This window comes from Clupea harengus, chromosome 4 (assembly GCF_900700415.2).
Source record: "Clupea harengus chromosome 4, Ch_v2.0.2, whole genome shotgun sequence".
NCBI classification, from domain to species: Eukaryota; Metazoa; Chordata; class Actinopteri; order Clupeiformes; family Clupeidae; genus Clupea; species Clupea harengus.
This window is the reverse complement of record NC_045155.1, coordinates 11,659,731-11,675,208: the sequence shown is the minus strand read 5'-3', so window position 1 is coordinate 11,675,208 and position 15,478 is coordinate 11,659,731. Positions and strand designations below refer to the sequence as shown.

The 15,478-nt window shown below is 43.3% G+C and overlaps 1 long non-coding RNA gene across 1 annotated transcript in view; it reads left to right on the top strand.

Moving 5' to 3' along the window:
- Window positions 1-13,259: 13,259 nt before the first annotated feature.
- The window catches only part of LOC105899019, a 24,603-nt gene continuing 22,384 nt past the window's right edge, over window positions 13,260-15,478 (top strand). The window contains exon 1 of the long non-coding RNA XR_001162340.3: window positions 13,260-15,067. This is a non-coding gene — a long non-coding RNA (uncharacterized LOC105899019). The remainder of the gene's footprint in view (window positions 15,068-15,478) is intronic.

Below are 15,478 nucleotides of genomic sequence, written 5' to 3'. Positions count from 1 at the left end.
CCCTCATTCTACTCTTGCATTTTATGTCTGTCACTTTCTCTTTTCACATATGAACACATAAACACACATATGCATCATTCCAGAGGGGTGAATGGTGACAGGGGACAAAGACATTTGCAGCTCTGAGTGAGTGTGAGTGTGTGTGTGTGTGTGTGAGTGTGTGTCTGTTTTTGGAGGGTGGGCAAGACATGTGCTGGCCAAGGGAAACCAGAGAGGATTATCCCCAGTTGTCCAAGAACATTTGAGCACAGCCGTTGCTTTAACTCACCAGGCTCTACTAACACTCTGTCTTCTTCCAAATAACACTGAATCCAGACATGTGACAACAGTGCCTCATGTTAATGTTAATATGTCATCTACCGGTAGTTGACAACGGCATTTAAAACAAATCAGTATACCCACACTTACCCTAACCCTAGCCAAACACATGGCTCCCAATGCACACGAGGCAGATCCCACCACAGTCACTGCTCTTCACTCCCTCTGCCTGCCTTCAGATTGGGGCTTTCATGACGGAAAAAGACTTCCTTTTTTCATCGTTACAAGAGACACGTTTATATTTAGATGTCTTTATCGATTCAGCGCTGACACAGTACACTGGGCCTGTCTGGGCCCCATAATTCTCATTCAGTCATTGAGATTGGCCACCTCTTTATGCCGTTAAATCACCAGACGCACGGCAGTCTGGTGGCTGGCACCGTGGCGTGGTGACATATGATGTGGGGACCAACGACTCGCCTAGGCTCTTCCTCTCCTGCTCTCATTTTTTTCAGATAAAAAAAAAGAGATGATGGAAAAATGGGGAGCGTCACAGCTTGACAGCGACAGTCACAGTGGGTGGGTGGGGAGAGGAATGGGCATTTAGGTGCAGGAAACCACAACCACGACCACCACGTTTGTCAGAGTGGTTTGGCAAAGGCTGTTGTGTTCACTGCTGCTCTTTTTAAATTGATTATTTGTCAGGGATAAGACCCTCAACAGTTAGTTAGCAGGTTAAGAACACTACCCAGCATATAAGTGAACTGGACGGTTTTCGAACGGGCCCCGACGGAGACAGACACCTTAAGTCTGTCTGACGTGCCATGCTGAAAACAAGTCCTTTTATTCAAACACAATGTTTACACAGTATGACAGTCAAGACGCTGGGATGCACTTAGGATACCTTCAGCTCAGCTGAATTCTACTTCTGCTTAGCAACGAGACATTTCACAACCCGCTCTCTCCTTCTTATCTTATGTAAACATATACGTTAGGTTTCTGGGTTAACATTCTTGACTCTGCTAATTGTCTTCCAAAGTCCAATCTACATGGAGAAGCAGGGCACACAGCATTTTGGAAGAAACCTTAAAACAAAAAGACATTCATGATAAAATATACTAATACTTTCTTTAACATTTCCCTCCTGTTTATCATGAAAATAACACTAGTATAAACATCATTAAACTAAAACATCATCATCTTGATGGTTCAAGACAACAGTACACTCCATACAGAAGTACATACAAGACTAGACATGAGAACTTAGAAACATGTAGAAATACACATCATAAAAATACAAAAAGTATACAAATTGCTACAATAGAGAACAGACCTTTCACCATCATTTACCACCATGTACCAGATGTAAACCAAGCAAACACATTTCACCACGGAACATTAACCACTTTGTCTTGTAATAAAGCATCACATAACAACCTTCATTTGCTGTAAGGCTTCAGTCACAGAGACACTATGAATATAATCCAATATCCAAATACAACAGATATCAGTCACAAAACTCCCCCACTAGCAGCAGTGAGTCTAACACTAATCTATTTTTCAGCACCATCAGCCGAATCTGCGAGACCTCATCATTAAGGCCATCCATGCTGACTAAGGTGGCATTAACAAACAATTCTAACCTATAGTTAAGGGTTGCCATTCTTAACATGACTTTTCCTACTCCTAGGGCCTGAAACAGAAAAAAAATAACCTTGGAGCTGGTGGTCCAAATCTTTTTAGTCATCAGCACATCAGTCCCCCACACGCTGTCATGCTTCTCAACAGCAAATCTCTTCTTACGAGATACTCTGCCTGCGAGATAGCACTAACAACACAAAAATGGTCCATGACCTGGGCGGGGGCGCTTACGCCACCCCAGTGTGGAAGAAGATGACTGTACAATATACTACCACACAACCACAATACCTCTCTCACCTTAGGGGTACCCTTGTCAGAGTGGCAATGCCCTGCATTCCAACCTCAACATAAGGACCTGTTCCTATGGACAGGGTACGACGTTGGCTGAGGAAGCAGTGTTTGATGACAGTATAGCAGTATCGATGACAATTTCATTACACTGTTTCCGTCTCAGAGAGCCTACTCTCGTTGTTCCACTAATAGAAAAACACATTAGGAATATAGAATGGACTGCCACTTAAGGTGACAGCTAGGTTGTGGCATGTTTTTTAGTTCTGCTAGTGGGTGGGTATTGTTACACAGATCCTGCACCTGGGTATCGTCTGTATAATAAAATGGCTTACTGTAGCCCCAGTTGTCTGGGGCACACTTCTCTCCAACACAGATTATTGCTTGGAATGAGAGTAGCCTTAATTTAAGTCTAGGGTGAAAGTAGGATGTTGGCATTAAGGTACATACATAGCAATTAGTCCTATCAAGTCTGTTCGCTTGCATGGATGCATATCTATACCATGAATTAGTAGAATACAAGTGAGTAACATTCCCTAGGACCTCATGTTCCCCATATGAAATCCACCTCTTATGGATTCTCTCATTTACACTTGTGGAGGACCAGAGACCCATTATTACTCCTGAAGTAACCACTAATAGCAGCAGCTTAGACATTGTTATAACGGAGTGATATGATGTATACAGAAAAACAATAAACACAAATAAACAAGAAAAACAAAAAACACAGATACACCTCTACTATGTTGAGCAGCATCTCTAACCCTCAGGGCACTCCCTGGAAGTTAGGTGACGTTCAAACGACCAAGATTTAAACACTTAGCCCCCTGCCGGCGCCACAAAACGCTACTCAACGCTAGTGGTGGATCCTGGTAATGCTCTGAATGTTCTGAATGTTCTAATTGTTGCAGTGTGACAGGTGAATCCAGGTGGAGCGTTCAGCGATCTTGACGGCTGTTGGGGTGGCAAGTACACTTGGCATGGTCCCTCCCACCTGTCGTCAGACCAGTTCTTTCTTTTGATGACTTTGATGAACACCCAGTTTCCCACCTTCACCTGGCCTTGTACCTGTGGAGACACAGAAAAAACTCGAACAGTATTGGGTTCTTTACATTTCCTAGTTTGTAGTATAATTTGTGGCACACCAAAAGTTGGTCTTATTCTTTTGCACAGTGATTTTGCTACTGTGAGGAAATCTGGGGTTGAGCTGGGAAATACCTCTATCCATTTGGAAGACACATCAATTATAACCAAACAGTATTCCAGCCCTTTGGTTTTGCTAAATTGGATATAATCCATGTGTATTACCTGGAAAGGATAATCAGGCTTGGGGAACTCGCCCCTCTTTGGCCTGAGGTTTCCCTGTGAGTTATGCCGAATGCATATTTCACATTGCTGACAAATTTTTTTTTTAATAAAATAAAATTTAATTTATTTTTTTTTTTTTTTTTTATTACTATTATTATTTATTTTTTTTAATAGGTTATATGTTGTACAGTGTTTATGTACTAGTCTTTATCTCCCCCCTGTTGAGGCATGGATATTCCCATGACTCAAAAAATTGCTGCCCATTTGTATAGAGCTCGCAACAGGATGGGTTTTCTATCTGGACTTACATATACCTCATCTTTCAGAGTCGCCCAGTTTTATCCAAATTTCCCTTTTCACTTTTGGGTGCTTGTTGATGCATGTTAACTACACCATCATCCTCTGTTCCCTGTGTTAGATACAGGCCAGCTGCCTGCTTGTCTGCTTTATATGCTAGGTAATAAAAGCATTAAGACTGCATGGGATACTTTAACGACGAGTTCATGAACCAGCACAATTTCTGCTGACGCGTGAACGGCCGATGCATCCGCGAGCACTGCTTGTACACATGATGGTGTAGCACGAGCTACCGGGTCGAGTTGGGTCGAATAAAATGCGATGGGTCTCATTTTGATCCCCCATACTCGAAGCAAAACAGACGTCATGAATCCATGTCTGGAATCAACCATAAGGACGAAAGGTTTCGCATAATTTGGGAGAGCCAGTACTGTCGAGCTGGCTATTTTTTCTTTTGTCGCTTGAAAAGATTCTGAACCCTCTTTAGTCCACGTAACCTTATCGTGGGGTGCCATTGGTTGAGAGAAAATCATATCATGCATAGGTCTTACTAATTCTGCATAATTGGGTACCCACTGACCTGTGTTCAAGCCACGGGCTTGAATCAAATTGCTTGTCCGCTCAGTCAATTTTTAATTATGCAGTATCAAATAGTTTGCTTCTGACGACTACAATTCAACTATCTCCTTTAACGGCGTAGTTGGTTCCATATCTACCAAAAGTATTTCTGAATTTAAATAATATTACACTAATATGTGTAGTCTGATTATTATTCTTTTCACCTCCTCTCCTTCTAATTACGACCGTGCGTGTGTGTGTGAGAACGTGCGTGTGTGAGATTGAGCCCTCTGTTCCCCCTAACAGCCCCCACCCGTGTGCTTCTCTGTTTTGTCCCAACAGTCAATCACACAGGTTTGTTTAAAAAGTCGAAGTAGCTGCTAGCGATCTTACGTTTTAAAAACAATCTACAATCATTCCGGGCCATGTTAATCACTCAGTACTTTGGCACATACAATAGCTCACAACACATCACAATCTCGTATTTCCACTTTTCTCTTGTTATGCCCTCTGACGGCGCACTACTAAGGTAACGAGAGAAAGTTTAATCTGATCTTTTTCGTGTCATGCGCGTCGCGCTCTCAGCAATTTTAAATGCTCTCTCTTCACAGATGTTACACAAAATACCTTCAAGTAAACTATGTCAACAACTGGTCACTTGCTTATTTTAGTTTTAAATATCAATTTAAAACGTTAGGTTCCAAACAATACTCTTGCTCCAATGACTGAATGTCCACATCAACACGCAACCGTGTTCGTCATTTCATCTATCAAGTTGACACCCTGAATAAAAATATACGGACATTTGCGATTTACCCCACAGGACTTGACCTATCATCAAACCGTCAAATCTTCGTTTAGTCTCGCCTCGGAGCACCAAACAATCTCTTAATGAAACAAATGAACTCGTTTTTGCAAATACAATTCTTGCAACACTGGAATTATTTCCATTCATTACTATAATATCTATATATTTATAGCACTCTGAGATTTCTCTGAATCATACTCCTTTATTCTTCATTATAGATGCTACACTGCATTTCGTTGTCTCAGTACTTGTACTCTATGCAATGACTATACAGTTGAATCTAATCTAATCTTAACTCCGGGCCTCTACCCCTGCGGCTATTCATGCAATTCGATTATTTGGATAGAGATTTTTTTAGTTGATCAGACCAAAATTCCTCATCCTCAAATCGATCTGCACTTGTATTATTTTATTTAAGCAGTATCGCCATCATTATCATATAATGATACAATGATAATTAGATGATACACAATGATGATCACAATTCCAATGTGTCCCTTCCCCACCTGTGCTGTTAAATCAAATTAGTACAATGTAAGGTCTTTTATATCCAATAAGACCTCCTCCCTCTGTTTTGATTATTGCCTTGTGTTGCTTGTCACGTGCTTAATTAATTAATTCAAACCACCGGTTATCTTGGGTTGTTGGAAAAACCACACCCCTGCCTTTTTGAGGGCCCGTAGGATTCAACCAATTGAAACAAGCACGTTCTGACTCACAAACAAGGTTAATGAAACACAATGAGTAAGTTCTGAATGAGCCACTTATCCGTTTGAAACAAAGGGTCATAATCCTTCCGGAAGTATTAGCATTCAACTTCTTACAGTTGTGTTTATTTTCAGCCACAGTCACTGGTGGCTATTTCAATGAGACACATGGATTGCGCGCGTGCGCAGTGTCTGTCTATGCCAGTATCCCAATTTCTCATTCACAAATGCTCAACTCTATTTATGTCTTTACATAATTTCTAGTAACTCCCCCTTCACGCACTTAAGACTAAAAAGTGCGTGCAAATGAACAAAGCAGATAAATGTATAGAGTTCTTACGTGGCCACCGTAAAAAGCTCTATAGTTTATCAAGCCTGCAGTTTTACCCCTCTTTCTCTACAAGAATAACACTTAACCTCACTTTCTTTTAATCTTCTTCTTCACTTTCCATTGACTTTCTCATTCTCACTTTCTCAATCTTTCTCATTCTTACTTTCTTAAAACCATCTTGCCTTCTTACTTTCTTCAAACCATCTCATTCTTACTTTCTTAAAACCATCTTGCCTTCTTACTTTCTTCAAACCATCTCATATTCATTAATTATGGTGAGTTTTTTTTTTAATTAAGCAAAATACTTCTCTTGAGTCTATGAAAAATATCCGGAGGCCGAGCTTCTAGATTGATAAATCAATCCGGACCATCCCTTGGAGTTTGTACTCTCAGATATTTTCCAAAGTTTTAATTTTGCTTAATTACTTTACTCCAGTCACGCACTCATTCACACAGTACATCCATTCACGTAGGCCTACAACATACCCTTAGTCCCCGACTAAGTTTTTAGCGCTAATAAGAGATCCCGGATCTCTTTTTATAGTCTGTTCTAATTCAGTAGACTTATGCTAATGCTACTTACTCATATCATGCTGTGTGTTCAACCTTGCTTCAGATCCCCGTCAGACCAGCCTCCCTGGATGCAGAGCCCTCTCCGCCGGCCCACGTAGAATTCACTAAGTGGGACTTTCTGCCGATGGTTTCTCTCGGCAGGACGTGCACTTGTCTTCGGCTTCCTGAAGTCTGCTCCCAGGCGGTCGGTGTTGTTGGGTTCCGGCTCGAAAGGACCAATAAATGTCAGGGATAAGACCCTCAACAGTTAGTTAGCAGGTTAAGAACACTACCCAGCATATAAGTGAACTGGACGGTTTTCGAACGGGCCCCGACGGAGACAGACACCTTAAGTCTGTCTGACGTGCCATGCTGAAAACAAGTCCTTTTATTCAAACACAATGTTTACACAGTATGACAGTCAAGACGCTGGGATGCACTTAGGATACCTTCAGCTCAGCTGAATTCTACTTCTGCTTAGCAACGAGACATTTCACAACCCGCTCTCTCCTTCTTATCTTATGTAAACATATACGTTAGGTTTCTGGGTTAACATTCTTGACTCTGCTAATTGTCTTCCAAAGTCCAATCTACATGGAGAAGCAGGGCACACAGCATTTTGGAAGAAACCTTAAAACAAAAAGACATTCATGATAAAATATACTAATACTTTCTTTAACATTATTCAATTGGGAAGCCACTCATAACCCTGATGAACATAATGATGTTCATCCCATGACAATGAGAGTTTATGGACTTTTGAAAGAACTAGCACTGAGGTGACGGAACTGTCGGATCAGTGTCCCATTAAGCCTTTACACTGACAAGATATCACACACACACACACACACACACACACACACACACACACACACACACACACACACACACACACACACACACACATATAAACATAGTATATTTACACACTAAACACATACACACACTCATATGTACACAGAGATGCTTTTTCTCCCCAACCTCATAGTATGGTGGCTGAGAAGGAGAAGATTTTCGATAACAAAATTAGAAAAGTAAAAACTAATTTACATATGAAACAATTTGACCAACCCCGAGACAAATTCACAAGCAGCGAATCAAATGGAAAGATTAGGAAGTGCTTCTTGCTGACGTATTGCACCAATAAAACTGTTTTTTCAGTGAACGGAGTTTGTGACGGTGAACCACCGTATCATTGTGAACAAAATATCTGTGGTCAGTAGCACACCCAAAACATTTCTAGGCCAATCAACAGCACCTCCGTCATTCCTCACACAGATTGCCTGGACAGATGTGAAAAACATGGCCCAAGCATCTGTTCGCTGGCACCTTGGAATCAAAATCATTTGTGTGGGGGCCGAGCGCTGGACCAGTGAGTAGCTGGCACCCCTCCCCAGTCCCGTGTCGTGCAGATCCCATAATCCGGCCGTGTCCTCCACGCCATCGCTGGAGCGGGCCCAGTTTGGAAAGGCACCCACCCAAATCACCAATGGCCAGAGGCATGCTGGGAGATTTGGAGGCTGTTCATTCCCCCGCCACTTAACCTCCAGTGTTCTGTTCTGACCCGTGACGCAAACACCAGCTGCTTGCCGTCGCACACAATCGACAACAAGGCCAGAGCATATTGCTTAATTAAATTAGTTACCCAGAGAGATTATAGATATTATATACACACACATGTAAACAACATCTCTACTCTCAGCCACAAAATGGCTTTTGACACACAACTAACTCAACTGGAGGCCATGTCAGATCTATTACACTTGACCAGCATTGAAAGTCACCCTTGAGAATTTGACTTCTTGCAGCACCTTTAACTGTTTTTTATTTCGCCCTACTTTTTCTTTCAAGCTCTACCTTCTCAACAGCTGAGGAGACAAAGTGTTGGCTCGCTTTCTCTCTCTCTCTCTCTCTGTCTCAGATTAAAAAGTGGTCAGAGAGTTAAGTGTTGGATCCACGTGGTGTATCCATTGCTTCTTCCTGCCACCATCTTCAGCCACCGCATCCCCCCCTGCACCACAACCCAATGCAGAGAGAGCATTCATCTCCTAGCCCACTGCACAGCGCCAAAGTAATGCTCCCCTGGGAGATTTAACTGCATCCTGCACAAGGGAGAGAGAGAGCGAGAGAGAGAGAGAGAGTGATGTAAAGAGAGAGAGAAATTGCATGGCCTCAACACAGGAAGCTAAATATTTTGCAGTTTTTCCTCAACTCTGCAGTTTGTGTAGGGAAAGGTGAAATTACATCCAAGTTGCGGAACCGTTCTGATATGGAGATTGCACTTTTCCCGATGTATTTGCTGCAGTTAATTGACAAAATGTCACCGTCAGCAATGTAGGCTTTGATATTAATTAGGGATTCTGTGCAAAATGTGTATTACAGCAACATGTGTGTTTTACTCATAAAGCAATACAGAGATAGACAGATAAAGAGAGAGAGAGAGAGGTACAACAGTGATGCATGTTTTGCATGGACCACGCCGATAGATCTAACCCCCGCAGCTGTGGCGGTACATTTCCACAAATAACCTCTGGCGTCCAGCCATCACAGTGTACTCTGAGAGATGGTCACCTATCTCCAGAGGTTACCATGACCAGGGGTGGAAGAATACCCACATAAATTAAAGCATTTGTTAAGTGTTTGGGTGGAGAGTAGAGCATTCAATTAATAAATACGTAGACTGACGTCATCTTAGTTGTTGCTATGTATACTGCAGTAAAGATGATGATGATGATTCATTCGTGCAATATGCACACGTCCACACAGAGAGACAGGTTTTTACAACCATCACAAGTATCTCTCCATTTCAAATGGTCTAGCAAAGTTATGTGGTAGATTGTGCTCTTGCATGGTAGATTGTACTCTTGCATGGTAGATGTTGCTCTTGCATGGTAGATTGTAGATCTGAATTCCAATGGGCTGACAAATGCTGACACTTATTTGGCTCTGGGTGAAGCATTAGGAGGAGGGGGAAATCATGTATAATTTGTAAGGTGTTTAATTTTGGTCAACTAGCTCCATACCGCCCAATATGGAATGTGAAAGAACAATACACTGGGTGTTTACCTCTAGGACTTCTAAATGAGCATTTGATCCTTTGTTCTCAGCCATTTGTAATTTTAATCTCCAAAACGCGGTGAGCTGGCATCACATCTATTATGGCCTCCATGGCCCGAAGCATTACCCTTGACCTTGCTGGATGCAGCACTGTCTACATAGGTTCACTCCATTTGTTGGGCTTTCATGCCAACATTGCTACTGTTCAGTGCAGTGAGTGTGTGAAAAATGACATAACGCTGTTGATTTGATACACCTCTCCCCTCCTGCCTTTCTCCTGCTCTCCATTGTATTACTGGTGTCAGTGATATTATTAGACATTACTCTAGGGTCCAGTCATGCTACAGTCAAGGCTGGTGTGTCCCTGTGTTCCTGTCCTTCAGTGTGCCTCTTTCCCTCTCTCTCTCTCTCAACCCAACCCAACACACACACACACACACACACACACCGTTGTCCATATGTCACACTCATTCCTTTCCATCTATAACAGGCCACAGTCCTCACTTGTCCCTTATTGTATTAAGTGGCTCTGGAGGAAGAGTCCAATGCGTTTAGACTCACCTGAGTTCATCATTCTCCTCAGTGTGACGCGCTAATAAGCCTCATTTAATTGTTGCGTTGCCTCTGACTGAACATCTCTTTCCTCTAAAGGAGGGGAGTAGTGTTTCATCGTGAGTGGGCCACCTTATAAAACATTTATTACATTGTAATTGAAAACATTTACTAGTCTAAAGATGTACCAGTATAGATTTGAGAAAAAACAACCTTATTTGTACAAAGCAGAGAAGCTAATCCAACATTGGGGGAAATTACTCAAGACTTCCACAGACTCAGTCTATATCCCAACTCACGTTGTGTTTGGTTTAAAGTCTGGAAATAGTTAAGAGCTTGCAACAACACATTTCTAGATGGCAAAACAGTGGTGTGATCACATATAGTTGAGACAACTCATTTGAAAATTATTTGAAATGACAGTTATGACCCCAACCCGTATATATATCGTTATGGAGGAAGTCTGGAGCACCTTTAATGTAGGGAGCTATGGACCTTAGAAATGCAAAGTAAATAAAAGACATGTGTCTGTCTGGTCAGGTTTACAAGGACACTTGTGCTCTTTTGAGAGTAGAGTAATTATTAGATAATTCATTTCCATGCATGCATGCTGACTAAAGGGCAAAAATAAAGCAACTTGGAGAAAATTGGAAAAATGTGGTACACACACACACACACATATACATACCAACACACAAAAATTGTTGAATGTTGACATTTATGTAAATGTGCTGTCTCACTTCTTCACAGTCATAAATATAAGCTTGTACTGGGTCATATGCAGAATTAATTTCAGAAAAATAATTTTGCATGTTCTGGATCCCTAGAATGATACTTAGAATGGCAGCCATTCCTTAAATAGCCTCTCCATCGTACGCCTAATTAGCATTCAATGCAGGGAGCTGGCTACTCTATTTGTTTTCATGAAACTCCTGTGGGCTTAAACTGTCATACAACATCACAATTATTGATCAACATCTTAAGTGATTTAGTCAATGTATTTGAACAGGCAGTTTTAAAGACCACCTGTCACATGAGGATGGATAAGCGTAAAAGGCCCTTGAATGTTCTTGCCTCTGACAGCTGTAATCTGATTCTGATCATTGAATATGAAATCTCAGCACACACACACACACACACACACACACACACACACACACACACACACACACACACACACAGAACATGCATTCTCACTGAGGCAAACATTTATTTTCTTGTAAATTAGGAAATGCAAATATAGATCATTTTACACATTGTTTCATCATATACATTTTATTGTCTGTTAGCGTAATATAGGAAATAGAGTAAGCTATCTCATTTCTTTATTTTCTGAAGAAGACCTTCAATTTCTACCCCTTTAAGTGTGCAAGTGGATTCACATTCGTATGCTTCTGGCCGCCATGTGACGCCATGTTCAGCTAATTTGTATGCATGACCAAACATATTACAGCATCTCAATTAGTGTTGTTACATGAATTTATTTCTCCACTGAAGGAAATTATGGATCTTATTATTGTTTTCCATTTCTCTCTTTTTAAATCACTGAGTTGTATCCATTTCCAATTTATCTTCATCGGCAGTACTAGACTGTTACTCAAGAAAGATTTAGAGAAGCTTTCCGGACTTAACGAGGAGATATCACATCTTAGAGGGTTTATTAAGGAGAAGTGGAAGTGTTCCAAGACCAGCTCTGTTGGCAGGACTGAAGCTGCATTTACATGCGGACTATCTTTGCATAACTCAAGATGAAACTGTTCTCCTGGGACTTTGTCACAGATTTTAACGGTGCCCCCAGACCTCATGTGCACTTCATTTTCAATTTCTTTATCCACACTTTTGCAGAAAGGCAAAATCTAACAATTATCATTTTTTGTGATGACATAATAAGCATGCGCGCGTGCACACACACAAACACACACACACACACACTTTCCCTGGAGCACTTGAGCAGCGGAGATTGCCTCTTTAAGGTGGAAATCAATATCTTTTCTTTTCCCATCTTTCCCCTCCTCCTCTTGTCCTTTCAATTCCCTGACCCTCTTTCTCCATCTCCCTTCTTTTCCCTATCTCTCTCTCTCTCACACACACACACTCACACACACACACACACACACCAGCCTCCTCTCCCCTTTCTAAGATACATTCACCCCCACAGAGAAATCACTCTATCTGGACACGGGCAAGGAAACACTCAGATGGCAGAAGACATCAACTTACAGTAAAACAAAAAAAACGCTACATCCTGCAACTGATCAATAGAGACAATGGCACAATGACACACACACACACACAGAGTACACCCATATCCACAAGGGGAACATGTTAAATGAACACACACCAGTTCACATGAAGAAAAAGAACATGTGAAGGGTACAAGCACACATGTATTCATTTACACAGATCATGTGCTAGACACAGTAGCAAGCTCCTGACACAGGGGAGACACAAAAGACACAACTCTCCCTCCCTCCCTCCCTCTCTCTCTCTCCCTCCCTCCCTCTCTCTCTCCCTCCCTCTCTCTCTCTCTCTCTCTTTCTCTCTCTACCTCCCTCTCTCTCTTTCTCTCTCCTTCTCTCTCCCTCTCTCTTCCTCATCACCTTCTGACCATAGATAGCAGGTCCCCATTGAGTCACCCTATCTGTGGTTGTCCCAGAGCTGCTGAGCTGGGCTTGAAGAGGCTGTGGGGAGAGGGGGGGGGGGGGGGCAGGAGGGGCTGCACACCTCTTTATTTGGACCGACTAAAAATACCCCCCTACCCTTCCCATGTGGCTGAGCCGGGGAGAGCGGTGGTCTCGGGCAGGGCAGAGCGCCTGGAGAGGGATAAAGGGTGCAAAGGGGGCAGTTGGTGGTGGGGGGGGGGGGGGGGGGGGGGGGGCAGGGAGGGCCCGGGGACAGACAGACAGCTCCTGGTCGGATCTGCAGAGACAGGACAGAGGAGTAATAACAGGAGGGGAAAGGAAAAAGGGAAGATGACGGGACAGAAGAAAGAAGGGAGGAGACAGAGGAGGAAGGGGAGGAGGAAAGGAAAGGTGGGGTGGGGTGGTAGCTGAGGTGGAGATGGGCGGGTGTAGGGACCCACTCCTCCCCAACCGCCACCCACGCCCAGGACAGAGTAATCAAGTGACGGGGTAAGCAATTGGACACCTCGCTTTTCTCATCACTTTTTTCAACTTCTCTTTCTCTTTCTCTCTCTTTATCTCTCTCTCTCTCTCTCTCTCTCTCTCTCTCTCTCTCTCTCTCCCTCCCTCTCTCTTTCTCTCTGTGCCCCTCCCCTCCTTGTCCCCTCCCTAGTCATTAACCAACCCCCTGTTGTCGGGGCGAGGCGCACTTGAAGGGGGCTATTTTTTGCCATGCTTCACTAAATAAGGCCAGGCTGCGTTTGGGTGCGAGAGCCAGGCCAGGGGGGTGTCCAGAGCAGACGCCGCACCAGTCTGGGTATAAAAGCCCCAGGCCGGTGGGGGGCTGTGCCGATCACACCGACGTCCCGCACCCTTTCTGTGTTCGCGTCCACGTTGTTCCTTAAAAAACAACATTTTGCAACGTTTTGTTTGGTTTTGATTTTAATTTTTTTTTATATATCTCTGAGAGTGTATAATTGGCACCGACTGATGTTGAGGTTGAGGGTTGCGGCTGTTTTTGACCTGTGGACGTAGGTTGTGGCGTTTGACCTCTGTGGCGCCGGCTCAAGTGTGTTTTGGCACTGATATACCTGCTTTGTGAGGACCTCTGGAGTGAGGAGTGTGTGCTGTTAAAGAGTGGAATACAGGGACGGTGCGAAGAAGGACTGAGCAAGGGAAAGAGATGGAGACGGGGACAGATAGTTACTCACGGGGAACAGAATGCTGCATGACACTGTCTCTCTCCTCCCTTTCTTTCTTTCTTTCTTTCTTTCTTTGTACATCTTTCGTTGCTTCTCTTTTTTCTGATTCTCTGAGTGTTCTCACTAACACCTAAAGGTTTGTTCCTAGATCATTTCTGTACCTTTCCTTTCCCTCCTTTCTCTGTATTTCTCTTTTGCTAACTCTCGCACGTTCTAACCTTAATTTTCTCTCTTTAACTCAGTCCATCTCCCCTCCTCCCTCTACTCCTTCTACCCCCCCCTCCTCCTCCTCCTCCTCCTCCTTTCCCTCTCTCTCTTTGGCTCTATCAGCACACCGTTCTCACTCCTCCTTCTATTTCAGTCCTGCTCAGCAGAGACTCAGCAGAGGAACTTTGGACAGGTGGGGAGGAGTGAGCGGGGAGGGAAGGAGGGAGGGACGCTGTGCAGGCGGGTTGACGCATGTCCATTCAGACATTCTCGCCGTCTTTCTCTTCCTTTCATCGCTGCCGCCAGAGCTTTCATTTTATTTTGATGCCAAGTTCTTGTTATTTGCCCTGCCCTCATGTGGGCTCTCTCTTGCAATCAAGATTTTTTTTCTTAAGAAAGAAAAACTGAGTTCTTGCTGTCCCACTTCAACGAGAGACAAGGAAGCACCATCATTTCTTTCCTCTCCTCCTTTCCTCTCCCTATTTCAGCCTCCCATCTCTCTCTTCATCTCCTCTCCTCTCTTTTCCTGTCCTCTCTGCATCCTTAAACTCAAATGCTGAATCAGCTGAAGACGAACGAACGCTCTGCACCCCAACCCCCCTCCCATGCCCCATCCTCACCCCCACCCTTCCCGATTCACGCAAACCGTCGCACCCCATGGAGCACCATCAGTCCAGCATGTGAGTATTTCTTTATGTCAGTACCGGTGAGTGAGTGTCCGTGTGCATGTGAGCATGCCCCCCCCCCCCCATCCTGTCCCGTGTTCCTCTCCTCCGTCTCGTTCGTTCTTTCTGTCCCTGTCTGTCCCCATCCCTCTCTCTCTCTCTCTCTCTCTGCATATGCTTGTGCTGAGTGGGGAATTGAGAGGTAGCTCTCTGATCAGACACTGCACTCTGGCTAAAGTTGCTTTAGCGTTAGCAAAGTGGCTAACAGACGCAGGCTATGACGCAAAGCTTTTGATTCTGTATTTGCACTATGCAACACTATGGCATATGGCTAATATTTATGTATAACACATGAATGAAAACTGAAAATATGTCTAGTTTGAACATTTACAAACTTATGTTAAAGTTGTTGATTACAAATAAAAA